Source organism: Polistes fuscatus, unplaced genomic scaffold (assembly GCF_010416935.1).
Source record: "Polistes fuscatus isolate 324 unplaced genomic scaffold, CU_Pfus_HIC Scaffold1, whole genome shotgun sequence".
Taxonomy (NCBI): Eukaryota; Metazoa; Arthropoda; class Insecta; order Hymenoptera; family Vespidae; genus Polistes; species Polistes fuscatus.
The window spans coordinates 2,381,648-2,400,361 of record NW_025112997.1 but is presented as its reverse complement, the minus strand read 5'-3'; the positions used below and the strand labels follow the sequence as shown (position 1 = coordinate 2,400,361).

The 18,714-nt window shown below is 31.8% G+C and overlaps 1 protein-coding gene and 2 long non-coding RNA genes across 5 annotated transcripts in view; 1 reads left to right on the top strand and 2 right to left on the bottom strand.

The window, feature by feature from the left end:
- Positions 1 to 4,602, bottom strand: part of LOC122513656 (vesicular acetylcholine transporter) — a 65,922-nt gene extending 61,320 nt beyond the window's left edge. Inside the window, exons 1-2 of one of the 3 annotated variants that reach the window (XM_043630079.1) lie at positions 4,426 to 4,602; positions 3,395 to 3,592 (exon numbers count right to left, since the gene is read on the bottom strand). The gene's annotated coding sequence lies outside the window, so the exon portion shown is untranslated. The remainder of the gene's footprint in view (positions 1 to 3,394; positions 3,593 to 4,425) is intronic. The other 2 variants (XM_043630074.1, XM_043630082.1) reach the window with 2 other exon arrangements.
- Positions 4,603 to 4,779: 177 nt separating this feature from the next.
- On the top strand, positions 4,780 to 12,872 carry LOC122513678. The gene is made up of 3 exons (XR_006302825.1): positions 4,780 to 5,332; positions 5,414 to 5,480; positions 12,711 to 12,872. It is a non-coding gene; the product is annotated as an uncharacterized LOC122513678 (long non-coding RNA).
- A 1,240-nt stretch (positions 12,873 to 14,112) lies between these two features.
- LOC122513673 lies at positions 14,113 to 18,127 on the bottom strand. The gene is made up of 4 exons (XR_006302824.1): positions 18,053 to 18,127; positions 17,640 to 17,851; positions 14,592 to 14,745; positions 14,113 to 14,343 (listed from the first exon to the last, which is right to left on the bottom strand). It is a non-coding gene; the product is annotated as an uncharacterized LOC122513673 (long non-coding RNA).
- Between the last annotated feature and the right edge of the window lie 587 nt (positions 18,128 to 18,714).

Genomic DNA, 18,714 nt, shown 5'->3' with positions numbered 1-18,714 from the left:
TACAAAAAAAAATTTAAAGGGAGCCCTGACCCGGCCTGGTCAGCGCGCATTTAAACTTTTCCTCTTTTTTTTCTTTTTATTTTTTTATCGTCTTACTCGACCCGACCATATGCGAGAATCCTCGTCATTGTAATAAAGAAGACACGAAAGAACCCTCGAAGCAAAGCTTTCGGGCTGATTTACGCACGCACTTCTCTACCAATGGTTCGTAGTAAGAGTTAACACGACACCCTACCCCCGGGTGGGGGCTCCCCCTCAGCTCTTTCTCTCTCTCTCACTCTTACATTGTCTGGGTATCAGGTATCGTGTTACCGGAGATAAAAACACAGGAGTGAACCTGAACTGAAAACGGGGTCGACATCGTGTGGCTTTGTTAGAAGGGTCTACTATACCCCACTGTTAATTACTCTCGACCAATACTACCCCCTCCCTCCCTCTTTCTCACTCACTCTCATTCACTCTCTTTGTTTCTTTAAGAAGGAAAAAAAAATCAATTTGACAGGACGTAGATCTTATTGAAAGAAATACAATACACAACTGTGTGAGAATGTGTCCAATTGTAATGAACATTTGATCGTTAATCAAAAAGCAAGCGATTATTATCAAATCCTAACGTTATTATAATATATAAACACGTATTATAATGAAATATGTAGAAAATTTGTAACCTATTGCGTTGTTATTACGCTTAGAATAATTTTTCGCAGTAGTATGACTAAACCACGAGCGAAACTATTTTAGTAGTTTATATAAATGACGTACGAAAAAATTTTCAGTAGTTAATATAAAAGATCGATAGTTCAACATTAAGTAGTTTGGGCAAAAGATAATTAAGACAAAATTTAGTGATAAAAACGAAAGACAAGTGAGTATTTATTTTCAATAGTTGAAATAAAACAACTGATAGATTCGTAATATAAATAAAAGATCGATCAAATGAAATAGCAAATGGAATAATAATTTGCTGATTCCTATTGGATGTTTTTCAACGAATCATCGACGTGACTTACTATACCCCCACTCTTCCACTCTTACAACGATCTCGAGCAACGTAAATTGGAAAGCATAAAGTAAGGTTAAGCTTATCGAGCTGTCTATCACAGTTAAAAAAAAACCTAAGAGAACAGGAGAATAAAACCATAAGTGTCAGGTAATCGACAACGTTCTTCTATCCAACAAAGAAAACATCGGAAAGCATTGAAATTCTTACAAGAAAATACTGGCGCTGCAGAGTCGTCGGGTGAAATACGAACTAACCTTAACATTTGTCGTCTTATGTCTAACAAATTCGGCGCTAGGTTATGTAACATCGACAGATTATTTATCAAGTGTGTAACGATAGCCCGAAGTGGACATTTAAGGTAAGAAATGGGAAGGACGAAGGTAAAGGCCTGAATAAAAAATATAATATTTATAATTAAGTAACTTAATCAATCGGAATTTAAAATTATAGAAGGTAAAACGGAAAGGTAGAAATATTACCGGATACGAAAAAGATTGGATAAATAAGGTACGATGGGTAATGTGGGCTTATCGTATTAATACGATAAGTAAAAAGGGCAATATGTATATGTTAAATCTAAAAAGACGTTAGGAACAGGTAGACAGAGGAATATTGAATACTTGGATAATAAAGATACTGTAAGATAAGGACTATAAGTGGAGGTGATAGAAATGTTGAACACGTCACGCTTTGCGATATAATTGTGAGTAAGGGAAGTTGAGGCTGACTAATGTCGAGGAGTGAGCCCTATGTCATCCCCTTTCAGGAATACAATGGGACTATATAAACGAAACACTGTTTCGTTTCGGTTGGTTAATTGTTCATAATTATTTCTGCGGAATAATCTCGAACGATTCTGATCATTCTCATCATTCTACGATAGAGGATATTCTTATAAATCAATATCAGGAAAATATTTAACAGCTTGAAATATCTCAACGCTGTTAGTTTAGTATGTCCAGAACAATTAAAGTTATTATTCGAATATTGATAAATTTCGCACACAACTGTAAGTGCAATAATTTATTTAAAAATAAATTAAGAATCCGAACGCCGGTGCAATAATTTCCACTAGCCACTTATCTTTTTTACCTTTATTTCCATCAAATCTCTTTTAATTAATAATCGTATCGAATTAACATCGTCTCCTCATCGATCGAATCAGTTAACTAACCGATTATAAAACTTGGAAAACAAACCGTTCTTGTCCGATTTGTTATTGATCGCTTAATAATTAATTATCGGATGCATAAACGATCTAAGATAAGTTATCGCAGAGGAGTAAAATTACGCTCAAAGATATTACGCCAATTGGTACAGCAATTGGAGGCGTGCTTGATATCTGAAGCCCTCACCACTCTTATTCCCGAAACCTTTTACCTTAACTTGTCTGGTTCTCAATTATAGAAGACGAAACCCTGGATAAATACGCGTTCCAAGAGTTCCTTTTCTCCCGAATTGGCAGTTGTGAAAAAACGTAGATATTAAGCGAGAACCAATCATAAAAACCACCAAATCGGATCTGTTGTTTGAAACAGAATTCGTAGGGAAACGGGGATAATTGAAATTCGATTATCTAGCACACCCACAATAAAATGACATTCGCTAATAGATGTCCTGAACTATGCTTAAAGTAAATAGTCATCAGAGAGTAGGGTTCCGTGACCAAAAAAGACACGTTGATGACTGCGTTACTAAGGAACGCGTGATTCAACAGAGAATCGGCCCCCTCCCTCCAGAAAATCCCTTCGCAAGAACTACCCTGGATCCCCTCCCCCCGAGGTCATTTCAGCCAGCCAAGTAATTTGCGTCACCTACGATACCACCATATATATATATATATATTTGCACATTCACCCCTTCACCCTCCGACAGCAGTGACGGTAGATGTTAAAGAGCCCGAGCTAATCGTGCTGGATTGATTAACCAACCCTAACTTTATCTCCGAAATTTTCTCACGTTAATAATCAGACCGATAACGAATAAAAATTCATATACTATTTATCATTTGCTATTCTTGTATTTTTTAATGACTATTTAATCTTTGAATAAGCGAGCCTAGGTTCCTTGATTAAACTCATTGAATGCAAAGTGACTAAAAACTAAGCTCAACAAATATTTCTTAATAACCTCTCGTTCTTTTGATACGTAACACTTAGGTGTATATGTATGAAATATCGATCGGTAAAGTAGATCAGGTTAATAATCCGAGGAATTATTGTTCGCGGTGACCCTCGTTTTATTAATTATGAAGGATAATTGTAACGAGAAAAGGGTTGATCTTGAAACCCCTTTTGCAGTGTGTTAGGAAATAAGGAAGGAAGCAAGGAAGGAAGGAAGGGAGGAAGGAGGGGATGAAGAGATGAGAAAATGAATAGTTATTCGACTTACCAGAATGGTTAGCAAACCTCTGCCTGAGGGAATTGGCGAGTCGTTGGGGACCCGCCAAGGTTGGAAGTCCGGCGAACAGACCGCTCAAAGTCGCGGCGACGTCCGGTCGGTTTTCCTCCGTCGAGTCATTCACGGAGGACTCCTTGGCTCCTCGCGTCCCCGGGCCCTCCACCTTTTCAGTCGAGTCGACAACCGAGCCTTTAAAATAACAAAACAAATGCTTTCTAAAACAAAGATATTTAGGATTTTTTATTTTTTTTTTTTTTTAAGTGAAAGAGATTACTTTTTATTCATTTGTATTATTTATTTTGATATGCGATAGTGGTGGTAATAATTTTTTGCAAAAACAATGGAGAGATTAATTAATGGATTATTGGTTTATTATTTTTAATCAATTAATTATATCTCACTAAATCCACTTCATATATATAACCGTCTTAACGTTGGTTATCGCAAAGCAGTAAAAAAGAAAATAGGTCATCCAATTTAAAAAAAGAAATAAAAAATGAAAATGACCTTGAAATCTTTTCTACGTTTGCACCTACGCAAAAGAAATAGGCATCGCAATATGGCTACCACTCTAAGCTATACTAGTTTTGTACCAAACGTTATTTTTCGTATTATTATTACAAATTACAGATTCAAAGTGGAGTAAAATTATTGCCGCACCCTTCTATATACGTATTGTAATAAATCTAATTTTTATATTTTATATAAATTTATCTAGAAACAAAAAAAGAAGAAAAAAAAAGAAACTTTAGGAAACATTCGGAACATCGTACCAACCCCGAGAAAAAAAAAGGAGCAACCCTAGCTTAGAATTATAAAAAAAATATATACATCGGAGGATAGATTTACACGTTACGTGTATCCATTTATAATGTAAAAATCATTCGCAAATAATCAGACTACGCAAAGTGCAAAATAACAATTAAACAAAAAAAAATAATAAAATTTACGATAACAAATGGTTGCGAGGGGGTGGGAGTGGATATTTAAAAAAAATGCTAAAAAATGGAAAAAGAACTTACTAATACCGAAGGGCTCCCGATGACAGGGGCGTCTCGGCGTGTCTCTCCGTCGGGGTGGCTTTTCAACGTCTGTCCTCGAGGTTCTCCCCGCCACCGGGCGATGCGGTTACCCTCTTTCCGTTTCCCCCCCGTTAGCCTAAGTTGGAGGCAAACGTACGAGCCTGAGCGGAAGAGTTTCTAACCAAGGCGCAGTCGCTGAACAGAATCGGGGATTCTGGGATTGGCGCTACCATAACCGTGTCTCAGCCCCTAACACACACACACACAACCATCCGAGTATTTCCAACCTTCATCCACCACCACCACCACCACCACCACTACCACCACTCCCACCACCCACGTTATTGCGATCGACACAAGAATTATTCTTCTCTTATACCTATGCAATCGTTCCCGTTCATTCGTTCGCTCGTTCGTTCGTTCGTGTTTCGCTATAGGGGAAAAAATCAACGGGGGGATGAACGAGGGGTATCACTGGGGTGAACAGAGATACAAGGATATGAAGAGGGAATGATAGGGGTTAGAGAAAGAGAAACAAGGATACGAAGTGGGGATGATAAGGGGTTAGAGAGAGAGAGAAACAAGGATACGAAGAGGGGATGATAGGGGTAAGAGTGTGTGAGAGAGAGAGAGAGAAACAAGGATATGAAGAGGGGATGATTGGGGCGACACCTGGTGGCGCCAGGTCGATATGGGTTTTACCTGTATCACCACTCCACCATCCCACGACTAGCAACGCCTTGTTCTTTCTTCTCGCATACACACACACACGCGCTATATATATACACGTACATATATATACACATATACACGCACACGCACACTAAGTTGGTATCGTACGTAACATTATGTATCGATATCTCACTCTTTCTCTTCTGGACTCGAACAGAATGGGTTATCCGTCGCGGTCAGTGCCTCCCTTTTCAAATTCTCTCCTTCGGTGCTTTACCATAATCCTGGGTTTTCGTTTTATTTCCTTCTTTTTCAGATTAAGAGAGGACGATTTTTCCAACGGGATTGGGGAAGGGGAAATAAATACATCGTAAATTGTCGAGGTATTATAATTTTTATTTGCTTTTCTCTTTTTTTTTATTTTTATTTTTGTCGAGAAATTATTATCTTATTTTTTTCAAGAAATTTTTATCGAGAAAATCGTCGATAAGGTTTATGAAGGATCGTGTGCGTGTACGTGTGCATGCAGGTGTATTAGAATTTTTTTTTCATAGAAGGTTGTAGAGTTTTAAAGGTAGTTGAGAATCGTCGTGATCAAACTCTGATGGTGGTGGTGGTGGGTGATGGTCGTAGTGTTGGTGGTGGAGGTGGTGGTGGTGGTGATGGAGGTGAACAGTCGGGGTGATCGAAATTACGTAACAGGACTCGTGATACTAAAACGAAATCGACGAAGTCAATCGAATAAACTAATTTGAGTCGTATTTCTCGTATATTTTGGAAAATCTATTTACTTCGTTGGGGTGAGGGTGGGGATGATCGTTTGATCGTTCATATACGCCGTCTGACAGATTTTTTTTTTTCTTTCTTTCTTGCTTCTTCATCTTCTTTTTCATTTTATTTAAGAACCTTATTTAAGTAAGATTAGGAAAGTAAATTCAGAGAAACAGGATATGAAAGATATATTGAATTTCTTGGCTGGAAAAAAAAAGAAAAAAGATAAAAATAATAATTCTTCGTATTTTACTGAACAAGATGGAAATGATTAAAAATGTATACTTCGTTTTTCTCTATCTCTCTCTTTTTCTCTTTTAAATATAGACTCGTAAAAGTTGAAAGCTCGTTTTATTCTGATCGATCGATTTCGTTTTATATTTTCTATTCGAGTTTACAACAATTTGTTTAAGGATAATTAGAATAAACGTATTCTTTTTTGATTTGTTTTGTTTGATTATTTTTTTTTTTTTTTTAATAATTCAACGTCACAGTTGTAATCAAAAGTAAAAAACTAAAAACAAGCTCTGATGAAATTTGAAATGATTTCTATTATTAAATATTTTATTAATCGATGTAATTTACGAACAACGATGGAGAACATTTCGTAGGATTTCTAAAATTCAGGTTAATTCATTTTCTACCGTTTGACGTTTCGAAGTTTACTTATAATTTCAAAAATATTACAATTGTTTGTATTATTTATTTATACGTTAAAGTTACTCGACCATTTATCCGGAAGATAAAATAAACATTTAAACTCGTAACATTTATCTAGATTAGATTAAAAAAACAAAAGTATTAGAAAAAAGTCGTATAGTAAATTACAAAATAAGAGGATTAAGGTTTTTACGTTAAAAAAGAAAGAAAAAATAAAAAAATATATTTAATATAATTTATTAAAGTGTAGAGAGAGAAAACAACCGTTGAAATCTTTTCAAGAAAGAAAGAAAGGTCGATACCGAAGCGAGCCTTCGTTGAAGTCTTTTCGCGAATGAGAAAAAGAAAACGAAATTACTTTCTGGCACGCGTAAAACGTTTAAATATTATTATCTAATTTATTATAAACATTTCTTTTCTCTTCGATAAATATACATATCGAAGTCATATAAGATCTAGTGAAATTTTCATTAATAATTATAAAAAAAAAAAAAATAAAACGACGAATAATAATACCATAATTTAATCGTTAAATTTGTATTAATAAATGAATTTCACTATTTTGATAATTCGAACTCGAATAAATCGCAGATTAACCTAAGTGCCATTAATTTATGTATACGAATGTATTTATATATGTGTATATGTGAGTATGTATATGTAAGTAGATAAGTATATACTTATTTAGGTAGATCGTGATGAAAGGAGGAAGATATTCTAAAGTAAAAGATATTTTCTTTAATGTATATTACAAGAAACGTCATTTGTTTATCTTTTATTTATCTCTTTTCTATAACCGTTAAAAGCAGGAGCGTTTGTAAACGTCACGAACACGTCATGCCATACATTTTTTTCTTTTTTATCTTTTCATATTCTTTTTTCTTTTTTCTCTCTTTCTCTCCCTCTTACTCTTTTCGGTATTTTTTCTTTAGCTTTTTCTTCTTCACCTTTCTTTCAGTTAATAGACTTTCTGTTTGCACTTATATGGAAAAGAGAGAGAGAGAAGAACACGGAAATGAAATTCACCATACATTTAAAAACCCATACGGATACATTTGTGTGCTTACGTGTTTTATTTTATTTTTTTTTTTATGCAATCAAAACGAAATTAATTTATAGAAATTTATTTGATTATTTGAAAAAATGACCCGCCTGTAGATGGCATATTTTTCTTTTTTTTCTTAGCAAATTTATTCAGAATCGTAGACATTTGTTTAATTATTATTTTGTTTTTTTGTCCCTTTTTTTTTTAAATAGAATAAGGCATGGACGAATTTTATTTGGAAATTTATTTATAAACGTTGAAACAAAATTAAATAAATTATTTTTGATTTATTAATATTTTATATTTAAATGGAGAGTGGTAGCTGGATATTTTTATTTATTTTATGTTACGAGAAAATACAGGTTATATTTTTCTTAATTATTTATTATACGTACAATTTTAATTGATAAAATATCACGGTATGGAATATTTTGTTTTATAGATACGTTTCCTCTCTCTCTCTTTTTCTCTTTCTTTTTTGTTTTTTTAATTGGAGTATTGTTCGAAATATACGTGGGAATTTTCCAAATGTTATTTAATAACATTTTGAAAACCTTTTTGCTTTATTTCTTTTTATCTTTTTTATTTCGTTTATTTCGAAATTTATTAACTATACTTGGTACGACGAAATGGAAATATTTTCTTTCTCTCTCTCTTTCATTTGTTCGTACGTTCGTTCGTTCCTTCTGTCTTGTAATACTATTCAAATTCAGAATTCTCACGGGACACCGTAGAGTGCGGTCGAATTGACTCAAATTAATGGAAATATTCCTGTGTGACATTTGAAGGATCCAATGGGAATACTTATTAGATTTTCTCCGTTTACTATTCATCTTAAATTTCAACGATAAAAATTTTATCGATAAATACTATTTTTACAAATAAATATATTCTATGGTATACACGTGATTATTATTATTAATATTATTTTTAATAATAATAAAATAAAAAGAAAAAGAAGTAAAACAAAAATTGTTGGTCAGCAAATTAAATTAATTTTATTTTAATTATTTATATTATTCGTTATTATTATAATTATTTCTAATGACAATTAAATGATACAGTAATAATGATAATAATAAGAAGAAGAAGAATAATTTCGCACGCGTCCCATTAAAATTGTTTCAACGCGTTTAAATTTCGTCGACGATCTAATTAATGTCCGTTTTGTTGCGCATAATTAAATTACTTTTACGCAGTTCGTATTTACGTAAACGCGGAAAAAAAAGTAAAAAAAAGGAAGCAGAAAAAATAGACTTGTTTTACCTTCCAGGTTATGTTTAAATACTAAAAATAAAAAAATACAAAAATACAGAAGAATTTAAAAATGGCGAGGATAGAGAACAGTGGCGTATCAAGTTGGCGTATCAAATTTCGGGGCCCAAACAAATTGAGGTTAGGAAAAAAGAAAATTTAAGAAAACCACTCCCATCAAGTTATTAACAAAAAAGAGTAACAAAAAAGTAATCGAAAATTACATAACCGCAAAGCAATGATTAAATTTATATAAAAAAAAAATATAACTTTCCTCGAACCTTAAATGAAAAAAAATTGTAATATCTCGAGACCCCGAGGTTGAGGCCGCTTAATACACCACTGTTGGGTGGAAGGAACGACGAACGCATTTTCAAGAGGAAGGAATGACTGGAATATCAAACGAACGATCCGTATAATTCGTTTTCCTACGATCGAATTCACAGGATTTCGACAAATCTCGCGCGAAATATCGTTAGCTTTGAACAAATCTGGAGGGAAAACTTAAGCCCCTCATCATTTTATCATTTAACTTTTTACTTTCTTTGGTTGAAGAATAGAAAGAAAAAAAGAAGAAGAAAAAAAAGGAATGAGAGAAACAGAAATCAACAGACATTCAAAAAATTCATTACCGTTAAACTCATCCATTTTAATTAACGTATGACAATCAACTTAATCATTCGATTAATATAATTATTTAATTATATATAACCGTATAATTTATATAATCATTATTCATTCAATATTATTACTTTCTTCTTTTTTCTTATTCTCGACTGTAATTAAATTAATTTAATATATTTTTTTTCTGCATCAAATTTTATACCCTCCTTTAGATTAATTCATTTACTTTATTGTATTATTATTATTATTATTATTAATTGTATATTCTTCATAGTGTATGGAAACGATCGAACCATAAAGTTCAGCTTTTTAAAAATTCAAGCTAGACATTTTCGAAATAGCGTAGTTAGAATAATAAACAGGATCTCGTGAGTATTTGTAGCCTTGGTGTGAACGTTAAAGGGACTTCTTCCTTGATAGTTGGCAAGTATGATAAGGACATTAACATAAACGGTCTTTGGACACGATCATGAACAAGTTTGCTAGTATACTCTTAACTGCAGGAGATATCAACGCATGCGTATACTATATACATATTTTCTATTCCCTTAGTATATTATATGTCTCTTAAATATAATTAGTATATCATCAAATAGAAATTATAACGCAATAATAATCATAGTATGTTCATTTAATTATTTACGTATTAATTAACATATAATTTATATCATCAAATAGAAATTATAACGTAATATAATAATCATTAATGTTCATTTAATTATTTACGTATTATCCTAAAAATAAATAAATAAATATTTCGATTATATCGTTGTTACGATTATTAATCGTGAAATTAAATAAATAATAAAAATAATGATGCATATATAAATGATCGATAAATGCTTACGTTGGTATATTTTTGAATTAGATTAAAAATATTAATTGACATCTGTATGATAATAAAAATCGAATACATCAAATAAAATTATTAAAAAACAAATACATCAAATCATATTAAGACTTTGGAGACATTTCGAAGCCCTTTTGGTATTTCACCACTGAATCCGACGTGATAAATTATGTCAAATGATAAGAAAGACACTGACATGTCCAACATTTTCAAGAAAAATAAAGAAAAAGAAGATAGGAAACTTGTTCGTTCGTTATTTCTTTATACGTTGTCTACTTGCTGCTGACAAATAAAAAGGAAAAAGACAAAGCATGGAAGAAAAAGAAAGAAATAAAGAAAACACACTTATGGGAACTAAGAGATGAAGTAAGAGTTGATTTCGAAGAAGGTGAACTATAATGAACAACGAACGGAGAACAGTGAACAGAATAAAACTCGTTTGCGTTGTTGAATTATAAATCTTTTGCAACGACAAAACCGAAACGTGTTACACGCGTGTTATTCAACTTATATTTCTACGCGGAAAAAGAAAATGGAATAAAAAGAAGCGTAATTATTTAAAAAGCGAAACGTTAAGTTCGCGTCTCTTTTTCGTCAAAGAGTTTTTGTACGAAAAAGAAAAAGAAAAAACAGGAAAAAAAAGGAAAAACGGATTATTTATGAATATAAAACAATATGCAGAACAGTAAAACTTAAGAGAAAGGGTTTGAGAAGAAAAGAGAGAATGCAAATACGAATATAACTTACATGCAAACATACACACATATATACACATATGGGATTGTAAAGAAAGAAAATTATGCATGGGAAAGATGACTTCTACGAACTAAAAAACCTATTTTACAAAAATATTTTCTATAATTTTTTTTTTGTTATTATTGTCTCTTCTTTTTTATTGTTTTTTTTTATCATCTTATTTCTGTTTCTTTTTTTTTGTTTTTGTTTTTGTTTAAAAGGTTTTATTCGTTCGTGGTAATTAATATCGTACTTATCGGATTTTTTATTTATTTATTTATGTATATATATTTATTTTATTGTATAGGTGTGTTTATTATATGAGAACGTGTGTGTGGTAATTGTGATTATTTTCTTTTTTCCTTTTATTGTAATTTAAATACCGTTTTATTATCATTTTTTAATTAGGTTTATTTTTTAGTATATTTTATTTCTGTTAATACCACGTATTAACACAGGGTTGGTTTTGTTCCATTTTAAATATTTATCACAAATAGAATTTACTATCCGAACATGTTGATAGCTGTAAATTGCATTTTATCGTAATTTACATTGGTATCTTAAACAATTCTGTTTCCTTTCATTTTTATCTTTTTTTTTAGATACATTTTATTAAGTTAATTTCATACGTTGATGTATTCTTTTCTTTTTTTATTATACGTTTACCCGTAAGTAAATTTTACCATATAAAAATGTAAATGGAGTAATACCTAAATAGTAATATATTTTATCTCACAAATGAACGATATACTTTTATGTTTCATTTTTCATTTCATCGTTTCGCTTTACTTCGTCCCCTTTTTTTTTATTTTCTGTTCTCATACTGTTAGAATAATTGAAATAATAATATATAATATTTTACAATCGATACTATTATTACTTTAACAGTTCCTTTCTTTTCTTTTGTGCTTGTCTTGCACGTATTGCTAAAAAAGAAAAAAAAAAGAGAAAGAAACTTTCGAAAGGACGATCCTACTATAAAATGTTATTTCCGTTTGAGAATGATGGCGAGTGATTGTGGCGCATGATTGTAGTAGTTGTATTACTAGTGTTCCTCTCTCTCTCTCTTTCTCTCTCTCTCGTTCTTTCTCTTTCTATGTATTTGACTTGTAAATTCTCCGATTTAAATGGCGCAAGCGAAACGACTTTCCAAGAGCGAACTATATTCAGATTTAAAAGGCCACAAACGTAGGAAGAGAAAGACACTTTGTAATTCGTAAAAGATAAACCCCATACATCTCCTAGTATCTCCTCTTATCTTATATTTTTTTCTTCAAAAAATTTATATATATATATATATACATTAATTATATATAATATTAGAGTGAAGCAAAAGTTCGTGCGTTTTTTGTGTTGAAACTTTACTTATTAATTTTCTAAAACTTACTTTGGAAATATTAATTAAAAAACGTACGAACTTTTGATTCACCCTATATATATCTTTTTCATAAATGTTGAAAAAGGAACCATACGTGTATTAAATAAAAAAAAGAAATCGTCTCCATCGACAAAATTCGATACCAAATTATTATTTTCTTTTTTATTTTTTCCATTCAAAAATCAAAATCAATGATATATAAAAATACTGAAAGAAAAATCATTCGAATACGCATATACATTTTTGTGAGAGAAAAAAAATTCTCATTCACCTAAAAATAAAAAAACATTCCGTAGGAAAGGCATTGAAATCGTGAAGAAATGACGACGAGTAGAGGAGCCCTGGCAGACTTGCTGGGTGGCTTTGGTCGTGGCTAAACATCGAGCGAAATGACGTCGTTAAACGGCAAGGGGAAGGAAAAAAATGGAGATATAACAGACGGAAAGTAAGAGAGAGAGAAAGAGAGACTATTTCTAGCGACCCCTTGAAACGTCGGCAACACCACCACCACCACTACGACCACCACCACCACTACCACCACCAGCACCAGCACCAGCACCACCCACACCATCCTTACCACCCGTACGATTCTCAGTATACTCGTGAACCAGGAGCCTGAATCGCAGGGGTTGAAGACTTTTGTTCGAACGGATGAGGGGATGCAAACCGTTCCCTCTGTGTTTGATCCGCAAACACTGTAATTGCCTAGAATATTATATTAGCTACGCCGTCCTTAGAATGACGACGACCAAGGTGCTGGAGAATCCTCCTGCTGTTTCCTTCCTTCCTTCCATCCTTCCTTCCATTCCATGCTTGCTTTGCTTGCTGAGTTAGTTGTTGGTTGTTGGGTTGATTGTTTGGTTGGTTCTGTTGCCGTTGGTGTGTTGCTATTGCGTATTCCTTGCTCAGGGACAAGGATCCTAACAATATTCAAGAGAGTGGGAGAGAGGAGGGGGAACCGGGGGGTAGCTAAAAGTACACTCGAAAGGGGGGTTTATACCCCCACCACCCCCTTTCCTATACTACTACCCCTAACCTAACTTGACTACCTCAACACTCACAATAATTTATTTTACTTGAATGGGAGGGACACGCGTTCCCTTTCTTCTTCTTCTTTCTCTCTCGTTCTTCGTTCTTCTGCCTCTGGCAGGTATGCATTAAAAAGTTTTTCCCTTCTTTTTTTCTCTCTCTCTCTCTCTCTCTGTTTAGTTTTTTTTTTGTTTTATTCTATCCTACGACCCTTTCTATTTTTCTTTCATCTTTCTATTTTACTTTTCTTCCTCTTCTTTTTCTCTCTCTCTATTTCTCATTTACTTTGTGTTAATTCATGAAACATCGGTCGAAGTTTTTCTTTCTCTTACGATCTTATTATTTCTTCATTATAGATGGAAATTTTTTTTTACGTTTATTATCTATCTACATGTGTGTGTGTGTGTATCTTTTTCTTCCTTTGCTCTGTTTAATTGTTTTTTTCCAATCAAAGTTAATCCTTCGGAAAAATAATATTGCAATTTCGTTCTTTAATTAACAAAATTTTTGTCTATCAATGTCGTACAATACGTTTCTATGATTAATTTTATTAAATAATTTGAAATTCATATTATGCAATTTGATAGTAATATTTAATATTTGTTTCTTTCTTAATTTGAAATTCTTATTAAAAGACATTCCATGCATCCTTTTTCCTTTTCCCTCTAATTTTCTCTTAATTTAATCCTTTTTAATTCAACCATTGTCTCATTCTCTTGTTCTCATTTATTTTGTAAGGATTTTATCTGACTCCAGGTGCTAGTATACCATTTAATTAAGTTTTATCTCATGCGAGTTCTACATCTTTGTCAAGTCTAACATTTTTGTTCTCTTTTTTTTCTTTTATTTTTTTCTTTATCTTTATCTTTACTCAGATCGTAAGAATTTACGATCAGATTTCTACGAAAATAAGACGATCATTTCTATACGTCTACATACTTGTGTATATGTATATGTATGTGTGTATGTGTGTGTGTGGGGATTTGTGAGAAAATTGTAACATTAATCAACAGGAACGATTTCAAATGATACTAACACAAGCTAAATCCAAGCAAGTGGGCCAATCGTTGACAAAGACGACCGACATACTTACTCACTTACTAACTTACTTACTTACTTACTTACTTACTTACTTACTTTATACGTACCTACAAATGTATGCCCTTTTTATTAATAGCATTGGGTCAAGGTCGATGTTAACCTCGACTTTAACACGAATTACATGCGCCCCCAAAAGTTTCGTCAATTAGCTGGAGATTTTTATCCATACATCCTTACTTCTTTTCTTTTTTTTTTATTCACCTTTTAAAAATAAACAAGTAAATGAAATGACCATAATTATCGTGGAAAGAAATCATTGATGATAACGATTATTTTTTTTTCTAACAACTGGTGAGAATAATAATATGACATATAATAGAATGATTGTAGAACGAAATCATTGAAATTATGTTATCGGAATAGTAAACAAAATTATGTTAATTAAAAATAAAAAAGAAAAAAAGAAATAATAATAGGAATTATTTAAAGAAGATTAGTGATAGATAGGATTTTTACTAGTTTAGAAAGTAACTCCTGGTGTTTCGTGATACTTAATTTATGTATTTACATGTGTACCAACAAATGGATAAAAAAAACTCAATGACGAAAATTTCCTCAATTCTTTAAATATTCTAGCAAAGTATATACACATACACACACATACACACATACATATATATATATATATATATATATATACATAGATATAATGTACAGAAAGTGCTTATGTTAGGTATAAAATAGTTCCGGGTTGAAGTGAAGTGTTCACATTAAATGATGAGTTATAAGAGAATGAACTTTGACCTGGTGTATATTTGTATGCAAAAAAAAAAAGAAGAAAAACAGATGAAAAAGAAATAACGATAACTTATCATTATTTTCAAAGGTACTTTTTATTTCATATTTTTTCTCTCACTCTCTCTCTCTCTCTCTCTCCCTTATTTTTTTCTTTCTCTTGTTAATCATAGATACGTTTTTAAGTATGATTATATATTACTATACATACATCTTGATCGTAATTTACCTATGTGTGTGTGTATGTGTGTGTGTGTATATATGATATTTATTACTTACATACTTTCAAACAGCAACATAGACAAGTATTGTTGTTTTAAGTTCGTAACTGATCGATTTCATACAGGCCACGGTCGTATATTCGTTTCTAACACCATATGACACGTTAGAAAACATTTTCCATTCTATTCCAAAACTCGTAAAAATGAGAAGAATGGTTAGGGGGGAAGGGGGAGGGAATTTAAAAGGAAACTAAAGGAATATTTCTGTCAAGAAAATTTAATTTTGTTCATTTATATTCATTACATTAAATTCGTTTCATTTCATTTAATTTAATATTCGTATATTAAGTTATATATACGTGTGTGTATGTGTGTGTTTTTCTTCTTCTTCTTCTTCTCTTTTTTCAATAGATTAATCAATTTAATTTACGTTGAAAATGAGAGAAAGAAAAAAGGAAAAAAGAGAAACAGAAAAATAATCATCATTTTTGCGATATTAATTGAATATTTTAGTTTTCTTTTTTGCGTGACATTTTCTTTATGCGGAGTTTACTTTATTTCTTTTTATTTTTGTTCATTTTCCTATTCGTTGTTTTAATTTCTACAGATGTACTTTTTTTTTCCTTTTCTTTTTGATTAAAAATTTTCAATTAAAATATATATATATATTTTTTTTTCTTTTATGAATTATACACTTTTGCGTACAAACGTTGGATTCGTTGGTCAGAGATAATTTTTTTATTTAAATATATTATTTATATATTAAACAAGAACAATTTGATTAAAGTATTATTATACGAAGAGTATAATTATTATTGAAGTATTATTATATGATATATTATTACATATAAATGTTCACTGTCTTTTTTATTTATTTTTTGTTTTTGTTTTGTTTTGTTTTAATGGACAATAAACAAAATCGCGAAGGGTAATAGACCGTAAACGATTGGTAAAGAAAGGAAATAGAAAGTGCATCGATAGAGTGAATCATTAGGTTTACATTTCTCTTAAGAATGTCTTCCATGTTTTAGTTATGTAAGAATGAACTAAATGATTCCGCAATTTAATGAACCGTGATATAAATATTTTGACCAATGTTAAATGAAAACCATAAACCTAACACGTTTCTTTCTTCCTACAAATAATATTAATAATCTTTGATGTAATAAAATGCATCTAAACGTGTACGTTTTTCAATTTTCTTATACGATCATTTAATTTATACTTATGATAGTTTATTTTTGCAAATGAAAAGAAAACAAAAGGCTCCAAAAATTTGTAATAATTGACTTTAATAAAAATAATACGAAAAATTAAAAATAAAACACACCGAGGAAGAAAAAAATGCGAAAATATAAATAAACAAATAATTACAATTTTTATAGAGGAAATTGCATATTATTTATAAACGTAAGGTAAAAAAAGAACAAAAGGAGGGGGAAAGGGGAGTTTATGGGAATCTTAAAAGAATCGTATGTGTATAATAAATCTTAAAAATAAAATAAGAGAGAGAGACAGAGTATTAGGGTGAGGGTGAAAAAAGATTATTAATAAAATAAAACAAAATATATATATAGGTTGTCTGGAGTTTGTTTCAGGCGAACGGTGTCATTGTATTATTCTATGCATGAAAATGAGCAAAAAAAAAACAAAGGGTTAAGCTTCAGACACATTGTATAATAAAATCGTAAGTCTCGCATCGTGGTATATCATATTTTAAATTTACCAAAAAAAAATTTGAATAAAAAACAGAAATCTAGAGAGAGGGAGAGAGAGACAGTCATAAAAGTACAAAGAGATGGGAGGTGAGAAAAAGAATAAAAGAGAAAAAAGAAAAAATACAGATGTATGAAAGTTGAGATAAGAATTTTGACGACGAGATCGCAGTCACGTATTTCACCTTTCAAAAATTGAAAAAGGAAAAGAGCGAGAGAGACAGACACAAGTGCGAATACAAGAAAAGAGGGTGAGTAAAAATAAAAATAAAAATGATAATAAAAAAATTAAATAAAAAAGTCAGATGTGTATGTACGTATGTATGTATGCGTGATGAAAGATACGAACTTTGACAATGGCGTTGAAAGTGCAACGAACAAAAATGTAAGAGAGAAAGAAAGAGGATAAAAAAAATCCTTTCACCTTTTCTTTTTTTCTTCCTTCTTCCTTCTTCTTCTTCTTCTTCTTCCTCTTCTCTTTCTCACCGAGGGAATCATTACGTGCGAGAGTTCACGTGACTTCGTGCTCAGAATGAAGAAGAAGAAGAAGTATCTTCCGTAGTTCCAGGGCACACCATCATAACATAGAAAACCATGGCATGTCATGGCGGTAACTTCAACGATCCTCAAGAATGACTGAAATAGAGTTGAGTGAAGTACTGAAGAGGAACTGGGAGGAGGGGGAAGGGGTTCAGGTTGAAGGATCGATGTGGTTTGGCAGAGTCCATGCACTCTTTTTATCTCTTTCTAACACACACACACACACACACACACATCCACACATTTATAGGCAGAGATAGATGGTGAAATACACGTAGACGTTTGAGTTGAACTCACTCTCATTCACCCCTTGGAGAAACAGTGGTACGTTGTACGCGGAACCACCCCCCTCTCTCTGCTAAATTCACGGAAGTGGTTCTATTGATCGAGACTAACCACGCCCACCACCCCTTACTTGCCACGCCCATCAACCCACTTCAGAGGCCCACCTCGCGAATCAGTCAAAAATGGCTCCTATATTTCTCTCTCTCTCTCTTTCTCTTTCTCTCTCCCTCTCCCTCTCTCTTTATTTCCCTCTACTCTCTCGATTTTACATGTTTGTGTGTATTAGTTTATACACATAGACATATTATGCTCGTTACCTTACCATCTACGTACTCTATCACGATTACGAAATTTCACCCGACGGCTAAGTTCAATATATTATAATACTTACTTTTTTTTTGTTCTTTTTTTTTATTATCAAATGCATATTTTCTTCTATTTATTTTCTTTTTATTTTTTTCTGTTTTTCTTTTTTTTTCTTTCTTTTCGTAGAGAGGGAAGAAGGGATAATTAATTTCTACTTCGATCTCATTGAATTTCTCTTAGCATCCCTCTTTTCGTGCGTCGTTAATTAAATTTTGCGAAAAAAAAAACTTTTAAGATGAACTTTTTAATATTTCGAACGATTTGGTTAAATCGTTCGCGTCATTGTTATTCGCAACGATACTTATTAT